Genomic DNA, 22651 nt, shown 5'->3' on the forward strand with positions numbered 1-22651 from the left:
TGTGCTCGGACGACAGCCCGCAAGGTTGAGCAAAGCAATTTTTTTGTCGCTAACGTAGACTCGCTGCTCCAGATTTGGTTTTTTTCTTGTTGCAATGTTCTATTTGAAAAGGTTGAAAAGTCTCTGCATAAAAAAAATGGAAAACCAACATTATATGTGCTAGCAAACATCGAATGCAAACTAAGTAGTAGTGCTTAACATATACTATCAGACCTTGTTGTTGCTCATGTTGTTGATAGAGGATGTCGGTCTACAATAGAGAGGAAAGAAACATAGATTAGAATGTCAAAGAATCAATATTTAGAGAGGTTAAGAAGAGCAAAACGTGACGTTATTCATATAAGGTAGAAAATGAGAAGAGTCCAACGTGATATTTCATTAAAATGAACTGCCATGAAAAATCTGTGGTCAAGAAGAGGAAAGAAAAATGTTATTCATTCAAGAAAGAAAATGACAAGATGACAATGTGGTATTCTAGTAATGAGCTAACAGGAGGAAAAAAATACAAGTACTCAAGCGTGATGCACTCCATGAACAATTTTTATTGGAATGGGTTGAAAAGTCGCAGGTGTTGGCATCGCAAGGTTACGTCGGTCTGTGATTCGTGATAGCATGACATAAGCAAGACCTGCTGCGAAAGCGTCTCTAGAGACTAGTAGTACTCTAGTGGATATTGTCGCACCATGTGCCTTGTGTCCAGTCATCGCATATGCCAATGTCGATGGGAATGTGGATTTATGGTACCACATTCCATTAACAGAAGTCTTTTGTGCTTTATTTGACGTAGGGTGATTGTTTTTCTAGTGCAGTGAATGACAATAGTGATACTATTAATGTGTCCTTCAGTTGTATGTGTAACATGGTTGACTGTGCATGATGCCCCATCTGCTGCACCGATTGTCAGGTCTATTTTCTTTGTGATCATGCAACAAGTGCCTATGTCTATTGAGGAAATCTCGTTGAACCTGGGTTCGTGGAGCCATTGTTGCAGAACTTTGATATCTCTTGCATTTGTCTTTAACTCGACGTTTCCTTTCGCAAATAATGGTCAGGAAGTTAAGAAACTCCAGATCGGTGGCATGTCTGAGAGAGCATGACATACTATAGAAAGTGGCATGCAACTAGTACATAGAGCTTGTGATGTGACACGTAACATAGTTCCATCGCATGGCTGCACATAGGAGGTAGTTGAGCAAGGTCTCCAAGCAAAATACACTTTTCACTGAAAGGATCGGCCAATCTCACACCTGTGACATTGACAATTTGTCTGACAACAAGATCAAAAGTGGTTTTTGTGAGCATGGATAGCTCATCGATGATTATCATGTCTGCTTCCTTAATGTCGATATATCAATCATCAGTTTCCTAAATGGATAGTGGGTAGAGTTGATTTTTGGTTGTTTGGTTGATTTTTGGTGGATTTTTGGTTGCCGTCCCAGTTGATGCAGTAAGCACCAACTCTTGTCTTGCTTGACATAGTTGTATGTCAAACATCTGATCAACTGTGTTTTCCTATTGCCTGGGGTTTTTGTGACAATGTGCAAACCTTTTGTGGCATTCACCAAGTGGTCGTATATATTTTGTTGTTCGTTTGTGAGTGTCAACCAGCAACACTAGCAAATTCTGTTAGTACAACCAATGAATTTAGGCGATGGTGACTTGTGTCCAGGACATTATCTAATGAAGCTGTCGATGTTTCATTTGCTTTGCGCAATGCAGTCTTTTGGATGATCATTTGGACAAGTTGGTCTATATGATCAAAGATTAGCATGTTCCGTTATGTGTACTCTATAATGTACATCTCCAAGTCCTCGTTGCTCTGAATTAGATTCCTTATTTGACACTCCATGAAGTAGGACGATGATGTATTTCCAGGCGATATTAGTTCGACCTTTATACGAAAGGATGTAATGGGAATGGCCTATGAACTTTGAGAATGGTGGAATTAAGAGAATTAAGGTGAGCATTTTTGTGAGATCACTTTGAGAACATAGAGGGTGAACTTAATTGATGGTAGCAACATAAACATAGTACTTAATTAACTTGGTATGAACAATACTTTTGCAAGAGAGAGAGTATTAGAGAACATGACAATAGTTGAGGACCGGATTTACTTGGAGCCGGTCCCCCCTCCAAAAGGCGTTTGTATTATGGATTCTCCCATCAAGAGAGACTTTGTTACAATACAATCTTTGTGTTCCTTGTGATCTTGGTGATGCTATGAAGATGAAAAGCTTCATGCATCACGAGCTTAACATAAACTTTGCAAAAAGCAATTAACTATCCAAGCCTCAGTCCCAAGGCCTCAAACACCTTCGAAGGTGGAGAGAGCTAGCGGGGAAAGAGGGTAGGGAAGTGGAAGAAGAAACATTCCATAGGAGAAAGAAATAGTTTCTCACTTATCGTCACTCTTCTTGCTTAGCATATCATGATAGCATAGTAATGAAGATGAAGAAGATGGCAAGCTTAAGTATTGAAGCATGGCTCTTGGTTGGATTTGCATTCCATAGCCAAGGGTGTTGGTGTAGGCTCTCCACTTCTCAACAAGCTTGGAGAAGGAGATGGAGCTCTTACATTTTGCACTCCACACAATGAGAGAATGTGTGTGTGTGTGTGTGGGGGGGGGGGGGGGGGGGGGGGAGAGTATACCCTCCTCTTCATGCTTGGTCTCTCTCTCTCTCTCTCTCTCTCTCTCTCTCTCTCTCTCTCTCTCTCTCGTATTATTTTTATTATTTCATTTGGACATGTATCCTCTTTTTTCTCAAGAGAATTTGAGTGGCTTGAAAATTTTTGTCTATCGTAAGTTTGAATGAAGCTGGAGCATTTGTCAGTGATCGTATTTAGTGCTCTAAAGTTGACACATGTGATATGCGACATCTTTCTTTTGCACTAAAAGTACTGGTGAATAGAATAGAGAGGAGCTAGGCCTCACCATCCCCTTTTCCACCAATTCATGCAATTGCCTCATGATCTCCTTTTGTTGAGCTTGTGAAACGCAATAAGGAGGTTTATTAGGAGGCAAGCTTCCTAGTAGAAGCTCTATTGCATGGTCTCATCATCCTCTCGTTTTGGAGGTAGCTCACTAGGGATGTCATCATTGAAAACATATTGGAATCCATTTAGGAAACTAGACAACTCTAATTCCTCTTGATTCCCTTTATTGCTACTTGTGAAAACATTAGAATCATTCACAGATTCTCTAACAAAAATCATATATTAAAAAATAGAGCTTTTCATTGACTTATCAAAAGCAAGCATATTTACCAGGCATATGGTGTTCCCCGACTCGTTAGCATCTATGTACATGCTCTTTTTCCTATAGGTGAAGTAGAATCTCCTTTCAGAGAGCTTGATGTTGGCAGTCATGCGATTGAACCATGGTGCCCCTAGGATAACATCCTCATGTTGGAGAGGTAAAAAGAAGTCTTCTTTGTCGACATAGCTTTGGACATGAAGCCTCAACTTCCCAATCAAGGGAGTAACGGAGGCTTTCTATCCCTTGAAAGATGTTACAATATCTCCCATCTCAAAAGCTTGAATGTCCAACTTGGTGGCCAACTCCGTTGATATGAAGTTGTGAGTAGAGCCAAGGTCAAACAAAATCAAGGCATCATGTTCCCTTACCTTTCCCCAAGCATAGGAGAGGAATGAGCCTTTGCAATGAGTATCCTCTTTTGGAGCTTCAACCATGGAAGCTCTAAGAGTGTCATTGCGTACATTTCTTTTGGGGCAAGAATGATAACCATGTCCTTGCTCCCCACACGTAAAGCATTTATGGTCTTTACGAAAGGCCTCTAATTCTTTGGGAGAGAGCTTATTTTTTTACCGTTGTAAGATCCTTTCTCCTTGGCCTTGTTGTTGTTGTTGTTGGTGCTGGTGTTGCCTTGGGAAGAGTTTTGAGCATTGCTCTTCCCTTTAGATTCATTTTGATCCTTGTTTTCCATGGGCTTGAAATTTCTTCTCACCCCTTGTTGGAAATTGATCCTTGAAGCAACCATACTGTGGTGGATGGCTTCGGGCATAGTGCTAGGCCGTTGTGAGTTGACATACTTGGCCATTTCTTCAGGTAATACCACACAAAATTGTTGCTTTTGTTTGACAAAGTCTATCCTTTGAAAGACTGTAGCTTTGAGATGTAAACCCCAAAACTTGTCTACATATTTGTGGATAGACTCATTGAAGAGTAGTTTCAAACTCCGCCATTTGGTAAGCACTTTGTCCTTTGCATCGCTTGCAAGGAATTGCTTCATGATGGAAACTCGTAGAGTTTTCCATGTCTTTGGGGACTCACCGTTGCCATGAAGGCTAGCGCACCATTGACGCATAGATTTCTGGAAGTGCATAGCTACATGGTGTAGCTTGGAGGACTCCGTGAAGCCCTTGTTTCCAAAGGTCTCATCAAATTGTTGGATAAAGGCCAATACTTTGTGGTGGCACCAAAGGTGCCGTTGTCAGGATTTTTTTTGAGCAAGGGATTGCGCATATGTACATATACATGCATGGTGCATCAAATAAAGAATTGCCCATTTTTCAGAGCCAGGTGGTTACGTGGGGCCCACATGTGTAAAGGTAGGACAGGGTGTACATAGTGCATCGATTTTCACTATTACCAGTACCACTGTGTTTTTCTACAATAATGAGGAGTTTATAGCGTGTAAAACTTCTCGAGGAAGCTATCCACGGGCCGACGACATGAGGTCAGCAGGTGCGTCAGATGGCATCTAGTGGCGTCAGGAGGGCGAACGAGGTCAATATTTGCACGCAGATGAGGACGGACACAACGTAGGTGTTTTCTTGTGAGAGTTACGCAGAAAGGTCATCATTAGGACCACTTTTTGGGGCCACTTCACGTGGTGGCGAGATGCATCATTGGAAAAAAGCTGAGTGCTAGGTGTGCGGATGATGCAAAAAGGTGACAATTATGCACTGCGAGGTCAGTTTTTGGCCTGTTCGGGGTCCGTTTGAGGTCATCTAAAAGGCCAAGGGTGCCCAAGTAATAAAGCTAAGTGTGGGAACTGAAAAAAGAGAGAGAAGACCAGAAAAAACGTGGAGAAGAGAGGAGGAACAGCCACAGGTGTGTTTTTGGGGTTTTTGGGGTTTTTGGAGCCTGTTTTGGCCGTAAACTGCTCATCCGAGGTCAGATTTGAGCACTTTGACATAGTAGACTGGGGTTTTGGGCCGTTCCGGACGCGATGGCGCTGTCCATTTTGCCAAATTCCTCACTCTTTTTTTGCTGTTTTTCTGTGTAATCTTCTGCGGTGAGTGAAGCTTCTTCTCCAATTTGTGATTGTATCTGGTATCTTTTACCCATATTGTGTGAGCTGTTTGCCCCATTGGTGTTGGCCCAAGCTCATTTGTATCTAAACATCATAAGTTCTCCTCTTTTGAGCTGAGTTTGTGTGTGTGTGTGTCTCTGTGTGGAGTGGGCAAGTGGATAGTCTCTCTCCTCTCACTCCAGAGGTGTGTTCCCTGTCTCGGCCAGGTGTGTTGTGTAAGCCGAGTGGTGCCCCATAGTGTGTGTGTGTATCTTCCCAAGAGTGTGTGTCGGGTCGTTATAGAGGCGTTGTGTGTGTTTTCATCCCGCTCACATTCTTTTGGCGCCCCCACGGAGGATCTTCTTCGAGTACCTTCTGCTTCGAGCTTCAAGCTTCGAGATTTGGGATTACAGGTTACAGGTTACAGGGACAGGTACAGGTACAAGTGATTCACACAGGTACAGGTAGCTGGAGTACAGTGATATACTAGCAGTGATGTCACTTGCAGTTGTTGTGGGTATGCATCACTTGGCGCCTATTTGAGCGCATTGTCTGCTGGATTGTACGTTACTTGTGGAAACTGCCATTGTACGCATTTGTGGAGCCATACTTGGTTGTATTTGGCAGTCCCAGCCATTTCTGAGACTTGGTCTGGAAGATAGTCATTTATGAGACTTGACTATATGCGATTTGCATTAGCCTTCGTGTGAGGGTCGATAGCGTGAGGTTTTTATTGAGCTGGGGGATTCTCAAATGTAGAGATCCTTTCGGTGATACAGGTAGCTGGAGCACCCTTTTTGTGACCTCGCCATAGGCTATGTACTAGTGAGTCCTACTTGATGCTTGGGTTCTATTGTTGATAGTTTATGCATACATAGACAGTCTATATTTTGGGTTCCTACTGCTCTACTTCTGGGGAAACTCTGTCGAAATTTTCCCAAGTTATGATGGCTGTTTTTTTGGTATTTTGAGCCATTTATGCTGTTATGCTGCTGAAATTTTGGCAAAATCAGAGGTTGAGTCAGGTGTGCCTTCTTGGGAGCTTCATGGTTGGCTTTAATGGATGATCAAAATGGCCCTCAGTTCACTCCTTTTCATTTAACTCAAAGAATTCAGATTAATGTTTATGTGTCCAGGAAGATCTTTTTCCAGCAGCGCATAGTCTTTATGTTTGGGCCAAGAAGATTGAGAGAGATCCTGGAACGTCCTTTGCCTGTTGTCATTCCGATGATTAACTATGAAAACTCATTTGATGTGCATGTGTTTGTCCTTATCTAAAGCTGAGCTCCATTGAAGTTTCTGGGGATTGGGTAGTGAAAAGTTTTGGGTTCTTGCACGTGTGTTCGAAGGGGTTCTCAAAGCATCATAATTTGGGTAGCCATGGCTTTCTCTTATCCGGAGTTTCATGGAAGAAGTGATGAAGATGTGGAAGAATTTTTGGAAAAGATGGAGGTTGCCTGCATTAGCAACCAGATTCATGACCCTACGCAAATGTTACGCCTTCTCCAAATTTGTTTGAAGAGTGATGCACGAGTTTGGTCTAAAGCATTTGAAGAGGAGTTGCGTGTGGCTGATCCACCTGTAAGGTTGAGTTGGGACAATCTACGACATGGGTTGGAAGTGGAGTTTGTGAAGATAGAAGATCCTGACAAAGTGTGGCAAGAAGTACAGGCTTTGGTGCAAAAGGAAGGTGAGCCAGTAGATGCGTACATACGTAAGTTTTCATTGGCATGGGAGCGAATGTGCAAGGCTTTAGCACCATAGGTACCCCCGCCTGACATGATGAAGAAGGACAGGTTCTTGGCTAGTCTTTGGGAGAATATACGTTGGAGAGTGGAGCTAAAGAAGCCTAGGACATATGAGGATGCACTAGAGGTAGCAAGGAACAAAGAGTGGAAGCTGAGGAAAATGAGCCAGTTAGGGGTGGATTCTTTGCCAATGAGGTCTGAATTTCAGCCTATAGAGTCTTTACAAGGGCGCATTGTGCGCTCCTTGCCGCACTGTCGAAGCAAGGGACTTGCCAATACACCGTGTGCGAGCCACAAACGGCTCCAAGCACACAACAAGCCTAAACTAGCAAGCTCAAGAGAACAAAGGGTGTGTCACTCACCGCTCTACGCTCGCCTTTGTGGTGGATTCCTCGTCGCGATGAAGAAGAAGCTGTAGTCGTGCCGCGCTCAACCGCTTCGCCGCCGTCGTGCCTTCGTAATGCTCGATCGCACACACACTCTCCCTCTCTCTCTCTCTCTCACACACACACACAAGGAGGTGAAGAAGAAGAAGATGGAGATGGAGATGGAGCAAGAGCACTCTTCTATTGCACAAATGAGAGAATGAGTAAAAATTAGGTTTAGTTGGCTTTTATAGGAGCTCACCCCATTCACACTTGGGCGCCCATGCTTAACCAACTAATCCCTTGAATGTCCAAGTTAAAGTGCGCCTCTCATTGGCGATCACTCTTACCCTTTTCCTATTGGTCCGACAAGCCCAGTACCTGACTCTAAATAATACAACGTTTATAGATCATAGGGTGTCCGTGTGCCGTGAGGGTTAACATGCCCCCCTTCCTGATGTAGATTCCGTCCTCGGAAGCTATTAAGTTGAAGCTGGGTCGTCGAGGTGGAAGAGCATTTGAGATGAATGTCCTTAGCCTTCTTCAGTCACTGCAAAATCAAACAACATTGGCACAGTAATTGCATTCTCTTAAAAAGCATATGCAGTTTTAGGTAGACAAATTGATTGGTCAAAGAATTTCAAACAATTTGGTAGCAATGAACATTAAATTGCAATGTAATCAAATGCATAAACAGATGTAAAGGTAGAAAATTAAACAAGTCTGGTGTCGCTAATTTGACGGTCGAAAGGCACTAGAGATCGAATATTAATACCATGGGTAAGCTTCTTAATTATCTGTGGTCAATTAAGTTGTTTAATCGCGAGAGCCAAGTATTCATGTTCGAGGGCTGACTAGAGGCTATATCTAGAAAACCTTGTAGTTAAGCTACCATAAAAGGAATTTCTCATGAAATCATTGCCTGACTGATTACTTTTTCTTTGACCCCCCAAAGTCTTTTCACATTGATTCAATTATGATGTGTGTGCTTATTTTGTATGCCTTGGGTTTTTTGCTTTTCAAGGAAAAGCGCCCACACTGGGAACCTCTAGGGCTCTAGTACCATAGGCAATACATGTGAGTGAAGTACCAAATCAAGCTGAGATTTCTCTTCCAGCTTAAAATTTTACATTGTGGCACTTTGATTTTTTGTTTGTTCATTTTCAGCATTTTAATTTTGTAACTTTGGGGGGTCATATAACACTGATACACTCCCCAGGCTCATCACATTAGTAAACTCCCTTTATAATACTTAAGCTAAAGGTCAATAGGTTAAGCCCACTAGAAAGCCCTAGTACATTTCATACAATGCTGCCTAAATCGGATTAAGAACCTAAGTAACCATTGCTTATTAGGAAGGCATTCCCCATGGTATTAAGAGAAGATTTCTAATACCTAGCTTGGTCAAACTAGCTTAGTCGGACTGCTTGATTTTTAAACCTAGACAAGTGACTATGACAAAACATTACATTGAATAAATGTTTGATACTAAGCAAGAATATTATGCTACCAATCACAATCAAAGCAGACAATCATAGATGCAAAAAGATAACGGCAATGCTAATGGACAAGAAACACCTGTTTGTGTTGATGGTCGTGCTTGATTTGAAGGTTCCATGAAGGTCCAAATCCTATCAATAGCAACACACTCCTGTACACACTATGAAACACAAACAATACCTCTAGGAGGCACATCAGTGGGAAAAGAGAACTTTGTTAATCACTCAACTCTAAAACAGAAACACTCTATCGTACTAATCTTACCTACCCTCCATCACTCAAGTGATGAGGATCAAAGGTGTTTTATGGCATAGGTTTCTGTTTCACTGTACCAGATGTGACATGTGTAGGTCTGAGTCAATGTTTTGACTTTTATTGTGCATACTCGTTTGCTAATTGCTCTTGCTCTTTATTTTTTTGTTTTTTGTGAGTATAAAGCTTTATATGTACATTCCCTAAGATCGGAGATTAAGAGGTCAGGGAAAAAGGTTGAGAGGGAAACAAATGAATGATGACAGTCAGCAAACACTCCCCCCTTCCTTGGGTAAATCATACCGTTTGAAATGAGCTTGTCACCCTTTGAAACCAATTGTTCCAGTTGGTAATAGGTGAGGATTTTTGCCAGTAGTTTTCTGTTACCCTAGGTGCCTCGTCAAGTTGTAAGGGTGGTAAGGTACTCTCCCAGGATTGAACTTGAAGTGGTTCATCAGGTGATTCTTGAACACTGGGAGGTGTGGATTCTTTTGTAGCTTCATGGAGATCCACTACTATAGATAGAGGCGGTGTAGAAGCTTTTACCTCTATGGATGTATTACATGAGGAGCTAGAATCTTCATGGGACTCCCCCCTTCCTGAGCTAGGTGGAACAAATCGTTCTTTCTTTGGTACCCAAACTAGCTCGGGAGCGGTTGTGTAGCATTCTGTGATTTTTTTCTTTCCACGATCATTGATTCGTTTTGGATATACGGGATTGGGCTCACTTGGGTCAGGTGATAGGTAAGAGCACAATCTACGTTTTGGCACCCAGATTTGATCATTTCCTTCATAGTATCCTTGGGCTTCCAATAGTCGTTTAGGAATCCAACGCAGCGTTTCTTTACATTTCTTGGAGTGAGTGGTACGGTTCTTACAAGGCTTCTGTTTTTTAGCACTAGCTATGGTCACTAAAGAAGCTTTAGGGACCCACTTGTATGTTTTCTTCGTGACATTAGGATGAGTCTTGTCAGAAGCGATATGCATTGCTTGTAGCATATTTAAGGGTATAGGCATTTCATCCCCCTCAAGTGTTACCCAGGTCGTCCCCCTATTTCCCCAAGTGTCTATGGTTGATGCTAGGTGGACCCAATCCACATTGTCCGACTCAGTCATCCCAGGTAGGATATCCATATAAGGAGAATCTTGGCCAATGTCTGTATCCTTCTTACAAGTGTAACAATATTGTAGTGGGGCCGAGTGAACTGTGGTGTCAGAGCGATGATCAATAATGGTTTTACTCCCTAAGGGGTGTACCTTACCAGTCACCAAATCCACTCTAAGGACAGAGTCTTGGAATTGCAAATAGACATGATTTTTAGACCAATCATGAACCATTTGTGCTTCCCTCATGAATGGTCGTCCTAAAATCATTTCATATGACATAAGGTGTTTAGAGAAATCCATTACAATGAACGTATGTCGTACCTTGTGTCCTAGAACTTTGATCTTAAGATCCTTGAGCATCCCCATAGGTTTGGCTATGGTACCATTTGCCATCTTTACCACAATGTTAGTAACACTGAGGCGGGGTTTTTCCATGGATTCCCAACAATCTTTTGTAACGATGCTAACTCCCGCACCACCATCAAGAATTCCCTTTATAGTTAATCCCTTGGTAGTGATGGGTAGGGTCGCATTAGACTCGTCGCCTTCAAAATACTGCCCTAATTCGTTAATGGGTACCTCGATCACAGACTCGTGTCCATCTAAGTCAAGTGATTGCACATGATTTTCCTCATCAATCATAATTGAGTCAGGCCTATTTGGTTGCGCAAACTGCGGTAATCCCGTTCGTAGCTCTCCGTTAAGGAATGCTCGAAGTGCAAGGAATAACTCAGGATCTCCATACAGCTTTGCTATGATCGTGGTTCGAACCTCAGAAGACATGAAGTCCATTAGTTTGGCAACATTCATTGGCGTTTTGCAGGGTGTAGGTCCTTGACTAGGAACTGGTGAGGATGGAATCTCATATTCCTCAATGGGATCAGGTATTCCTTCGTTAAACATCCTTTCCAACAAGAAGGGTGTATGCTCACTTTCTGATGTCCCGTCCTCACTCCCTTCTTGGATGATACTAGATATGGCTAACGGTCTATGGTTCATGTGGGGTGGATGAACTTGCGTGGGAAACACTGTGTCATGAATTTTGACCTGCATGGGTTCTGGTTCTAGTTTCCTTTGAGTCTCCTCTACCAAACCTCTTAGATGTTTCACCTGCTTAATCTCGTCTACTGGGTTTGGGTACGTCCCAATCTTCTTTTTACGATTCTTCCCTTTTTGCCCCTGCGGTTTATCTTGGGGGTCTTGGATTGGATTTGGAAACACTTGTGGTGTTTTCAGAGGCTCTTTATGGTTTTCTCTTATTCGGTTTTCATTTGGTTCCATGTTACGGTTTTCTTTGTCGGTCTTTCCCTTTGTGGTATTGGTTCTAGTCTCCATTGTCTCGATTGAATCTGAATCATCCTCGAGGTCATTCATATGCACGGGGTCATCTCCTGTTCCTATGTTTGTTTTGGAACTTGGCTTTGAATTTTCCGTATTCTGCGACTTCTTCCTTCGTGTCTTCTTTTTCTTTGCTTGGATAACTGACGCGGTATCTCTCTCTTCGAGGATATGTCCTGGCCCTTGAAGCATGGACCGTGTAATCGCATAAGCGGGTGTGACGGGTGGTATTGGCGATGTCACACTAGCAATTTCGACCAAATTCAGGGGTGTGATTTTAGGCGCATTTGGGTTATAGGGGCATTGGGCAATCAAGTGATCTATGCCACAACGATTACATGTGAGTATTGGCATTGCAGACGTGCTCCCTTGATTCGTTTGCATCTGTGTAGCATTCTTTTGTAGCCTAATAGGGCACTCCGCTACTCGATGTGGTCCACCACACTCGTAGCATTGAAGAGGTGGCCTCCTAGCCTGGGTGTTGATATTTTGACCTCTGGATGCGAGAGTAGCAGCTTGATAAACCGGCTTGACTTGTCCCCAACAATCTTCCATGTAGTATATAGGACACTCTTCCAATGTATCAAGTCCGTAGGCAATACTAGTGTCTATTTCCTCCTCACAACCATCTGCATAAGCATTTGATGGCTCGCAACCCACTTGGTTCATAGGGGCGACTCTTGGGTGCGGGGGTTGCGGTCCTAGCACAGGAGGTGGTAGCGGTGTAGCTTGTACAACATTTTGAGATCTAGGGACCATGTGTTGCGGTAGTTGCTCAACAGGTGGAGTAGGCATCAATACAGGAGCTCGAGGCGCATCCGTCCAGGCTACAGGTGGTCTATTTGCCATCATATGTTTGATCATTAAACAATCCTTAGCTTGGTGACCATACCTACCACATGCGTTGCAAGTTCCATTAAATTTTACTCTAAACGTAGGGCACTCACTAGTGCTATGTGGACCTAAGCAAATGGAACACCATTGTTGCTCCCTTCTCGGATACATGTGACTATTTTGAGGGGGTCGATTATCCTTAAGAGACTCTTGGATTGCCTTGGTGAGGTCTGTCAAGAATGTCTCAAATACCTTTGGCTCATTGGCAATGGGCTTTGCAGTCATGGGTTCATACTCAATGGCTTGTGAGCTAGTGGATCTCGTGTCAGTAGACACCCTCATACCTGCTATCATCAAGTTGTCCTCTAATTGGATTGCATTGGCAGTGACATCTTCCCAGGTTGTGATACCTCTAATCACTAGTCCATTATAGATTCCTTCATTCCTCAACCCTCGAATGAATCGATCAAGCATTTGGTTATTGTTGAAGCGCTCATTTACAAGGCAGCGAGAGTTTAAGTGCTTTAGACGACTAATGAAGTCCCTTACTGACTCTCCTTCCTTACGTTCAGCCTTCTGTAGCTGAGATGCTACACCCCAAAGCACACCTTCTCGTATGTACTCCTTTAGAAACAACCTTCGAAGGGTAGGGTAGATTGTTTTCTCGTCCACCCTTAGGGTCCTATACCAATCTCCAGCCTTCCCACTTAATGTCAAGCTTAAGGCATTACACTTATGTAGTTCGTTGCGTTCCCCTAAGGAATCACATACTTGTTCAAACACTTCAATGTGTTTCCTAGCATCTTCGTCCCCATTGAATTTTTGCGTGAGTTTGGCAATTTGTACTGCCTTACTTCTAGGCTCTCTATCAGATGCGTGACGCATATTTTCCACGATAGATCGACCTATGGTTTGAGCAAACGCTGCCAAGTCACCTATGTGAGGAGGCAGGGCCGGTGGAGGTACTCTTGGAATCATATGTGGGAGAGGAATGGGTACCGGTCTTGGCATATGTGTGGATGATGCAGGATATGGAACATAACCGGGCATAGGTCCACTCGGATAAGAGCTAGGGAGCGGCACTCGAGGAGCATAAGCAAGTGGTACAATTGGAGGTGTGGGGGCCATGTGTGCATAAGGGGCTAGAGGCACATATGGTCGAGGCCCCATATTAGGTACTACGACACTAGGTAGTGGCACTGCGCTAACCGTAGATGTCATCGGTACATTCTCTGTCAGGCTTATCCCTGGAGTGAGCACTGGGTTTTCCTTAATAGAGGGTTGAGCCAAGTTAGGGAAGCTAAAGTTTTCGCTCGGAGGCTCAGATTGCATAGAGACCCCAGGTGAAATGACGTAAGATGGGTCCATGGGGCTGATTAGAGGAGTCTCCATTTGTGATAGAGTAGGCTGTTGAGCCTTGCTTGTATCCAGAAATCTCATGGGGCCAGTTGAGAGTATATTTACCCCTCGGTTTTGCCTTTCTGATTGAATAATGCCATGGATAACATTACAGATCATTTTTTGTTGATCTTCGATGCTCGTGGCACTAGAGGTGGATTGTACAATCTCTATCCATCCTACATGGTAGGCGTGGCCAGAGTGTAGATCCGTCAACACCTCAGTGTGGAGGTCGTATGTCCAATGATCATTAATGAACAATCCTTCTAGAGTCGACGTGTTAACGGTTTCTTGTGAGGTAGAAGCAATGTTGTTCCCCGTGGTTTTACTTGTCACCAACGGTACTCTAGAGGGACCTTCTGAAGGAGGCAGCTCAACAGGGCCTTCTTGGTAAGAAGTTGGCAGGATATCCACATGGACACTCTTTGGGGGTGTGGGGTCCACGTGCGATGTGAAAGGAGAGTCCACTTCCCCACCCCCTTCGTGTGCTTCATTTGCATCAGGTTCCGAGCGAGTAGCTCTACCTAATGTTTCCATGAAACGGCTAAACATACTAGTACTAGGCTGTGGAGCTTCGGGAGGTGCATGGCCTTCTCTCTCAGTGTTTTGGGTAGGGTATGCTTCCATGCTTTCTGAGTCGGAGGAGGAATCACTAGCGGCTATTTTAGGGTCTTGGGTGGTGCTACCTTGTGTCCCCGCTGAGGGTCTAGAGCTTATCGTGGATGGGTAATGGGTGTCCGTATGAACAGAGGCACTACCAATGTGATCGTGCTCTAACACTCGTCCAGAGCGTAAGTGCATGTGCTTCTGATACCCTAAGGTGTCAAAAAGCTGCTCTAGGAGGCCTTGTGACTAGTTTTTAGCGTGTTTTTTGTTTGTTTTTTTGCTAGATTTTTTAGAGCGTGTCGTGGAATGGGCCGTGTGATAGCTCGAAACGAGCGTATCGGTCAGAGGGTCGTGCCGTGCTTTACAGCCCTCCGTTTGGTCACTCTATGCCCTCGGAATCCCTAAAACTGTCAATTTCCAGTAGGGAACTAGGCCCAAACTAAAAAGTCTAAGGGTGCAAGTGGGAAGAGAAAGGAGGAGAGTGGAGGACTTGTCCCACATGCTCTCATTCTCTCTTGAGGGAGTAGGGTATATATATAAGAGTGAGTCTAGTATATATCATAGGATTGAGGCCTGGGCCTGGGCCTGGGCTTGGGCTTGGGCTTGGGAAAATGATCCCGATCTACCTTTTATACAAACCAACCCGTCCGTTTTAAGAGTCACGTTTTTTATTTTCGAAAAATTTAACCATCCGCTCGCTCGCGTTTTTATTTCCGGTTTTTTTTTTGATTTTTTTTTCAAAGAAATTAATTTTTTATTATTTTTTTTAAATGCAGAAAATACAGAAATTGAAAACGCAGAAATTGAAAATGCAGAAATGCAGAAAATTGAAAAACGCAGAAAATACAGAGATTGAAAACGCAGAAATTAAAAATTGCAGAAATTGAAAACGCCGAACTTGAAAATGCAGAAATTGCAGAAATTGAAGAAACGCAGACAATAACAGAAATTGAAACTTGACAGCAAATGCAGAAAACGCAAAAAACAGAAATCTCCACACACTCCTTCCCTGCCTTCCTATGATAGAAATTGCACCACAAGGAAGCGTAAAGTGCTAACCGAGCTTAGTGTAGGGCATATCCCCGGCAGCGGCGCCAAAAATGTGCGCTCCTTGCCGCACTGTCGAAGCAAGGGACTTGCCAATACACCGTGTGCGAGCCACAAACGGCTCCAAGCACACAACAAGCCTAAACTAGCAAGCTCAAGAGAACAAAGGGTGTGTCACTCACCGCTCTACGCTCGCCTTTGTGGTGGATTCCTCGCCGCGATGAAGAAGAAGCTGCAGTCGTGCCGTGCTCAACCGCTTCGCCGCCGTCGTGCCTTCGTAATGCTCGATCGCACACACACACTCCCTCTCTCTCTCTCTCTCACACACACACACACACACACACAAGGAGGTGAAGAAGAAGAAGATGGAGATGGAGATGGAGCAAGAGTACTCTTCTATTGCACAAATGAGAGAATGAGTAAAAATTAGGTTTAGTTGGCTTTTATAGGAGCTCACCCCATTCACACTTGGGCGCCCATGCTTAACCAACTAATCCCTTGAATGTCCAAGTTAAAGTGCGCCTCTCATTGGCGATCACTCTTACCCTTTTCCTATTGGTCCGACAAGCCCGGTACCTGACTCTAAATAATACAACGTTTATAGATCATAGGGTGTCCGTGTGCCGTGAGGGTTAACACGCATGTCAGGGGTTCATCAAGAACCAGTAGTTCCTGTTACTACTCAGGTTATGCCAGTAGTGGTCACTACAGCAGTGCAAGATGATGGGCTAAGGCAAGACATGAGGCAAATGGTAGATTTGATGAAGAATCTCAGCCTAAACATGCTAGGTCAAGTGGGAAATAATCGAGGTCGAGGGAGGTTTGCAAATCAGCAAGGAGGTGAAGAATGGTTAACCCAATGGAGAAGGAGCTAGAGAGAGGTTCAGTAAAGGTGTTGGCAATGGATGAGCTACCAGACATTTGTCCAATAGTAGATGTGTGGCATAAAAGGAAAAATTTGGGACAAGGTTATGTGGATGGCGGAGCCCAAATATGCGTCATAACACACTCATGCGTTGAGAAGATGGGTCTTTATCATGGCCGGGAAAGTTTGGCTCAAGAAGAGGAGTTTTTGCTGACAGGAATCATTCCAAAGGAGATTCATAAGTCTAAGAAGTATGGCTTTGTGCGTAGAGCATACAGGTACAAATTGATTGGTGATGTCTTATACATGAAAAGGGCTGATCTCGTGTTGAGACGTGTACCTTGGCGGGAGGAGCTTTACAGAGTGTTGGAAGAGAATCATGAAGGCGCATGTGGTGGCCATTTTGCTCTAAAGATCACCTTGCATAAGATTTTGCAAGAGGGGTCTGTATGGCCTAGTTTGCACAAGGATGTTCACCATTGGTGTAGGTCTTGCAATAGGTGTCAAGCATTTGGGAAGAGAGTGTTGAAGCCAGAGCTACGAAAAACCATTATGGCGTTTGATGTGTTTGAAAAGTGGGGAATTGATGCAATAGGCCCGTTACCTATCACAAGCAGGGGCAAAAGCTATATCTTGACGGCAGTGGACTATCTCTCTAGATGGGCAGAGGCTATAGCAGTAAAACAGATCACTGCAAAGGATGTGGCAAAATTTGTGTATGATGAAATATGTTGCAAGTTTGGGGTGCCATTAGAGCTACTTTCAGATAAGGGTCCAGGATTTAGAGCTAAACTGCTAGACTTCTTATGCACAAAGATGAAGATTAGGCACCAACATACCACTCCTTATTACCCACAGTGTAATGGCTTAAATGAAATATTCAATGGTGAGTTGGTACAGATTCTTTCGAAAGTGACAGAGCACCAAGGAAAGAATTGGGATTTGGAATTGCCTAGTGCATTATGGGCTTACCGTACTTCGGTGAAGACAGGTACATGGTTTACTTCATTTCATTTGGTGTATGGAAAAGAAGCACTATTGCCTGTGGAAGTAGAGTTGCCTGCGGTCAAGATGTTAGAAAAGTTGCTTGGGCCGCCCAGTGATGCATTCGAAGAGAGGCTCTTACAACTACAAGAGGTTCAGTTGGATAGGATGAGTGCATTGGAACATTATGGGCAGATGCAAGATAGGGCTTTGGCAAAGATAAATGAAAAGGTCAAAAGTAAGGGTATCAAGAAACATGACTTGGTTTTGCGCTACAACAGTAAGCTGGACAACACCTTCCAAAAGAAGTTTCAAATTAAGTGGGAAGGCCCTTTCAAGGTAGTGGAGTGTTTTCCAAATGGCACATATCAGTTGGCTAACCTGGATGGTGTTCTACATAAGTCAAGGGTAAATGGGTTGCGTCTTAAATTGTATCATGCTAGATTGATGATGGTGGAGCAAGATGAGTTGTCTGTGGAGCAAGCAATGTTGGTGAAGGATGAGGAGACCTGTGATGCGGCGAGTCTCATATCTCTCTTTGCTACTGCTGATCATGAATGATCTAGCATGCTAGGGGATGGGCAAATTATGTCAGGAGTTTTTTTGAGCAAGGGATTGCGCATATGTACATATACATGCATGGTGCATCAAATAAAGAATTGCCCATTTTTCAGAGCCAGGTGGTTACGTGGGGCCCACATGTGTACAGGTAGGACAGGGTGTACATAGTGCATCAATTTTCACTATTACCAGTACCATTGTGTTTTTCTACAATATGAGGAGTTTATAGCGTGTAAAAATTCTCGACGAAGCTATTCGCGGGCCGACGACATGAGGTCAGCAGGTGCGTCAGATGGCATCTAATGGCATCAGGAGTGCGAACGAGGTCAATATTTGCACGCAGATGAGGACGGACACAACGTGGGTGTTTTCTTGTGAGAGTTACGCAGAAAGTTCATCATTAGGACCACTTTTTGGGGCCAATTCACGTGGTGGCGAGATGCATTATTGGAAAAAAGCTGAGTGCCAGGTGTGCGGATGATGCAAAAAGGTGACAACTATGCACTGCGAGGTCAGTTTTTGGCATGTTCGGGGTCCGTTTGAGGTCATCTAAAAGGCCAAGGGTGCCCAAGTAATAAAGCTAAGTGTGGGAACTGAAAAAAGAGAGAGAAGACCAGAAAAAACGTGGAGAAGAGAGGAGGAACAGCTGCAGGTGTGTTTTTGGGATTTTTGGAGCCTGTTTTGGCCATAAACTGCTCATCCGAGGTCGGATTTGAGCACTTTGACATTGTAGACTAGGGTTTTGGGCCGTTCCGGACGCGATGGCGCTGTCCATTTTGCCAAATTACTCACTCTTTTTCTGCTATTTTTTTTGTGTAATCTTCTCCGGTGAGTGAAGCTTCTTCTCCAATTTGTGATTGTATCTGGTATCTTTTACCCATATTGTGTGAGCTGTTTGCCCCATTGGTGTTGGCCCAAGCTCATTTGTATCTAAACATCATAAGTTCTCCTCTTTTGAGCTGAGTTTGTGTGTGTGTGTGTGTGTGTGTCTCTGTGTGGAGTGGGCAAGTGGATAGTCTCTCTCCTCTCACTCCAGAGGTGTGTTCCCTGTCTCGGCCAGGTGTGTTGTGTAAGCCGAGTGGTGCCCCATAGTGTGTGTGTGTGTATCTTCCCAAGAGTGTGTGTCGGGTCGTTATAGAGGCACTGTGTTTGTTTTTATCCTGCTCACACCGTCATAGGTGAGAAAAGAGATACTCTTTCCTCAGCCTTTGAATTTCTTAAGCTTTTGGGACCTTCTCCATGCAGGGTAAGTTTTGCAATGTCCTCTCCTCTTGTATTCTCTAGGAGAATAACTATTTCTTTTGTCGGGAGAGGAGGAATGTGAAGAAAAAGGAGAAGAGGGTGACCTTTTTCTTGCCTTTTTCTTCCTTTGTTTCTTCTCTTCCCTTTCGGAATGACAAGGAGAAGGACTATGGGTTGACTGTTTCTTCTTGGGAGGAGTTGGCGATAGTTTAGACCGCTGTCTTCATGGACCTACATCTTTAGAGGAACTTAGGGATTCACTTCTTTCTCGTTCTTTGGATTCCTCCTCTCTTATAGGAGAGAGTCTTCTTTTGGGGAGTCTCATAAAGAGGCCTCCTAAACTCTCTCTCCTCTTGGAGAGGAAGGGAAATCCCATAAGCACAAGGTTATTGGGTAACTTCGGCTTGCAAAGTAGGGTTGCCCATATCTTGATGCAACCTAGTAACAAGATAATTGATAAACATGGGGGCATCAGCATTAACACCTTCATGTGCAAAATCAGAGTTATCAATGTTCATTCTACTCTCTTGGTTATTGTGTCAGCCATGCTAATTATACTTACGTGTTTACTTAGTGTATTCTTTGGCAACTCAAAACCTTAGTTGCTACTCCTCTTAGCCTTTGAAAATAAACACTTAAGTATCTACATCCACGACTCGAATTGGCTAATTATAGAGAGTAGTGGGGTGGGTCTAACATAGCAGAATTGCCGAGGGATAGCTCCTTTCCGACTTCTTATGGCTCAATAATGGTAAAGCCATAGGAAAAAATAAAAAGACCCCATTATTAAGACCAAAGCTCTCGAGGTGTGCACCATACCCCACATAGTGGGCTCAACAAAATCGATAATAGATCCCAGTCCACTTACCCTAATATAATTAACAAAATCAACCATCAATAGTCTACTTAAGGACCTCTCTTCTTAAGCAGAAAAGAGAAACCAAATGCTTTGAGACCAATGTAATGGGAATGGCCTATGAACTTTGAGAATGGTGGAATCAAGAGAATTAAGGTGAACATTTTTGTGCGATCACTTTGAGAACATAGAGGGTGAACTTAATTGATGGTAGCAACATAAACATAGTACTTAATTAACTTGGCATGAACAATACTTTTGCAAGAGAGAGAGTTTTAGAGAACATGACAATAGTTGAGGACCGGATTCGGTCCCCCCTCCAAAAGGTGTTTGTATTATAGATTCTCCCATCAAGAGAGACTTTGTTACAATACAATCTTTGTGTTCCTTGTGACCTTGATGATGCTATGAAGATGGAAAGCTTCATGCATCACAAGCTTAAACTTTGCAAAAATCATTGACTATCCTAAGCCTCAGTCCCAAGGCCTCAAACACCTTCAAAGGTGGAGAGAGCTAGCGGGGATTGAGGGTAGGGAAGAGGAAGAAGAAACATTCCATAGGAAAAAGAAATAGTTCCTCACTTATCATCACTTTTCTTGCTTAACCTAAGCTTAAACATTGAAGCATGGCTCTTGGTTGGATTTGCATTCCATAGCCAAGAGTGTTGGTGTAGGCTCTCCACTTCTCAACAAGCTTGGAGAAGGAGATGGAGCTCTTGCATTTTGCACTCTACACAATGAGAGAATGTCTGTGTGTGTGGGAGAGTATACCCCCCCCTTCATGCTTGGTCCACACCTCTCTCTCTCTCTCTCTCTCTCTCTCTCTTTCTATTATTTCATTTGGACATGTGTCCTCTGTGTCCTCTTTGAGAGAAAGAACTTAATTATTTATTTTGTGTATCTAAATTCTCATTGGACTCTTTTAAAACCTAACCTATAGCATTCAAGCACATCGTGAGGGCCACATGTGGAGGATCATTTGAACATGTGTCTTTTATGCTTATTAAGTCATTTGGTTGAATTGCATACTTCAAAGACTTAGTCAATTAAGCAATCATGTGTCTTTTATGCTTCTTAAGTCATTTGTTTTGAATTGAATACTTCAAGCCTTAGTCAATCAAGCATGGACCTTCATGCCTCTTCAGAATTTATCTTTGAATTTAACATTTCAAAAAACTTAGTCATTTAAGCATAAAAATTACCTCAAGCTTTGGGCAAGGTTCCCACAACCACTTTAAGCATCTTAGCACCTCATGCTTGGGTACGATTCCCACCTCGAGGTTAATCCTAGCTTGCGTAAGGTGAAAGGACTTTTTAACACTAACTTTTGGAGGTCTTTAATGAAGCTAACCCTAAGGTCTTTTAAGTTCCATTAGATGCACGTTGCTCTTTTATAGACTACCTTCATTTGGACCCCTTTTGAGATGTAACCATCTCTCCTCTTGGTCCCTTGATGAGGTAAATCTAGAAGCACTTATTGCACATTGCTCTTTGGTGGATTGTCTCCTTTTGGACCCCTATTGAGATGCAACCATTTCTCCTTTCGGTCCCCTGTTGAGATAGGTCTAGAAGCACATATATATATACTAACTCTTGTTCCCCTTTTATCTTCGCATATTAAGTGATCAATTTAAAATGAGAAAATCATTTGGTAAAGTTAGATATTATATTTTATGACAAAGGATGTACAACGAAGCAATACATTATAAAAAAAAGCATCTGTGTGGTATATTGGGTGGTATTCTATGAATTTGGTGAGCCTTTTCTGATGTGTGATGGTGTTCCCATAGTTGTCTGTGTTGCCGAGCAGTTTTCTTTGTGATGCAGAGGGATCTGAATAACATGATTCTTGTGATATTCGAAGAATGTCAAATTCTCGAGCGCAGCTGGCCTTGCACAGTTCAACTCAACGGGGTGCATGACAACATGCTATGATTTGGACAAAATATACTGCCTCAGATTAGGAGGGGAGGAGTCTATGTAGTGAACAGCCTCACTTTTTGATATAATTGGAATCTGCAAGCGATTTAATGCAGCTTTTGTTGCTGAAATTGGTTTGGTTAGCAGGGATGCAACTATTAGTTGCAATTTAATCTTGTCTAGTCCCTCTAAGACCAATTTGATTGTTGATTATGCAGACATGTTAAGTGTACCAATTGTCTCATCCTTCATTGTGTATTTGAGCAGATAATACGATATTGATGAGTTTGTGATGTGTTGGATATTCATATGAGCTCCTCAAAGGAGAAGTATGGTCGGGTGGTATGGCACAACATTTTGATGCTCAAAACTTGGTCGATAGTACATCCACTTCAAGCAGTGAGGGTCCAAGACTGGGAGAGGCTTTTGCTGGATATCATATGGAAACCCATTCTTACACTTACCAGTGTTGTTATGTATGCAACACACATCACAACAGACATTCATTTGTTTTTGGAGGACAAGTTCACGTAGTGTCCCTACATGTATATCATTGACAGCTGTTATCGGGATATGGGCAGTAATCTTTGATGTAGTTTGATCAATGTATTGATCATCAATCCATAAGATAACATGGGCATGTGTAGATCCCCTATTTTGAATCTCATATCGTATAAGATGGTGGTGAACACGCCCTAGTATTTGGTTGCCATGATAGATATATCGTTGCATGAATTGTAGCGCACATTCGATCGAGCAGTCCTTCCAAGAAAA

The sequence above is a fragment of the Adiantum capillus-veneris genome, chromosome 29 (genome assembly GCF_014529385.1).
Source record: "Adiantum capillus-veneris isolate H3 chromosome 29, ASM1452938v2, whole genome shotgun sequence".
Lineage (NCBI taxonomy): Eukaryota > Viridiplantae > Streptophyta > Polypodiopsida > Polypodiales > Pteridaceae > Adiantum > Adiantum capillus-veneris.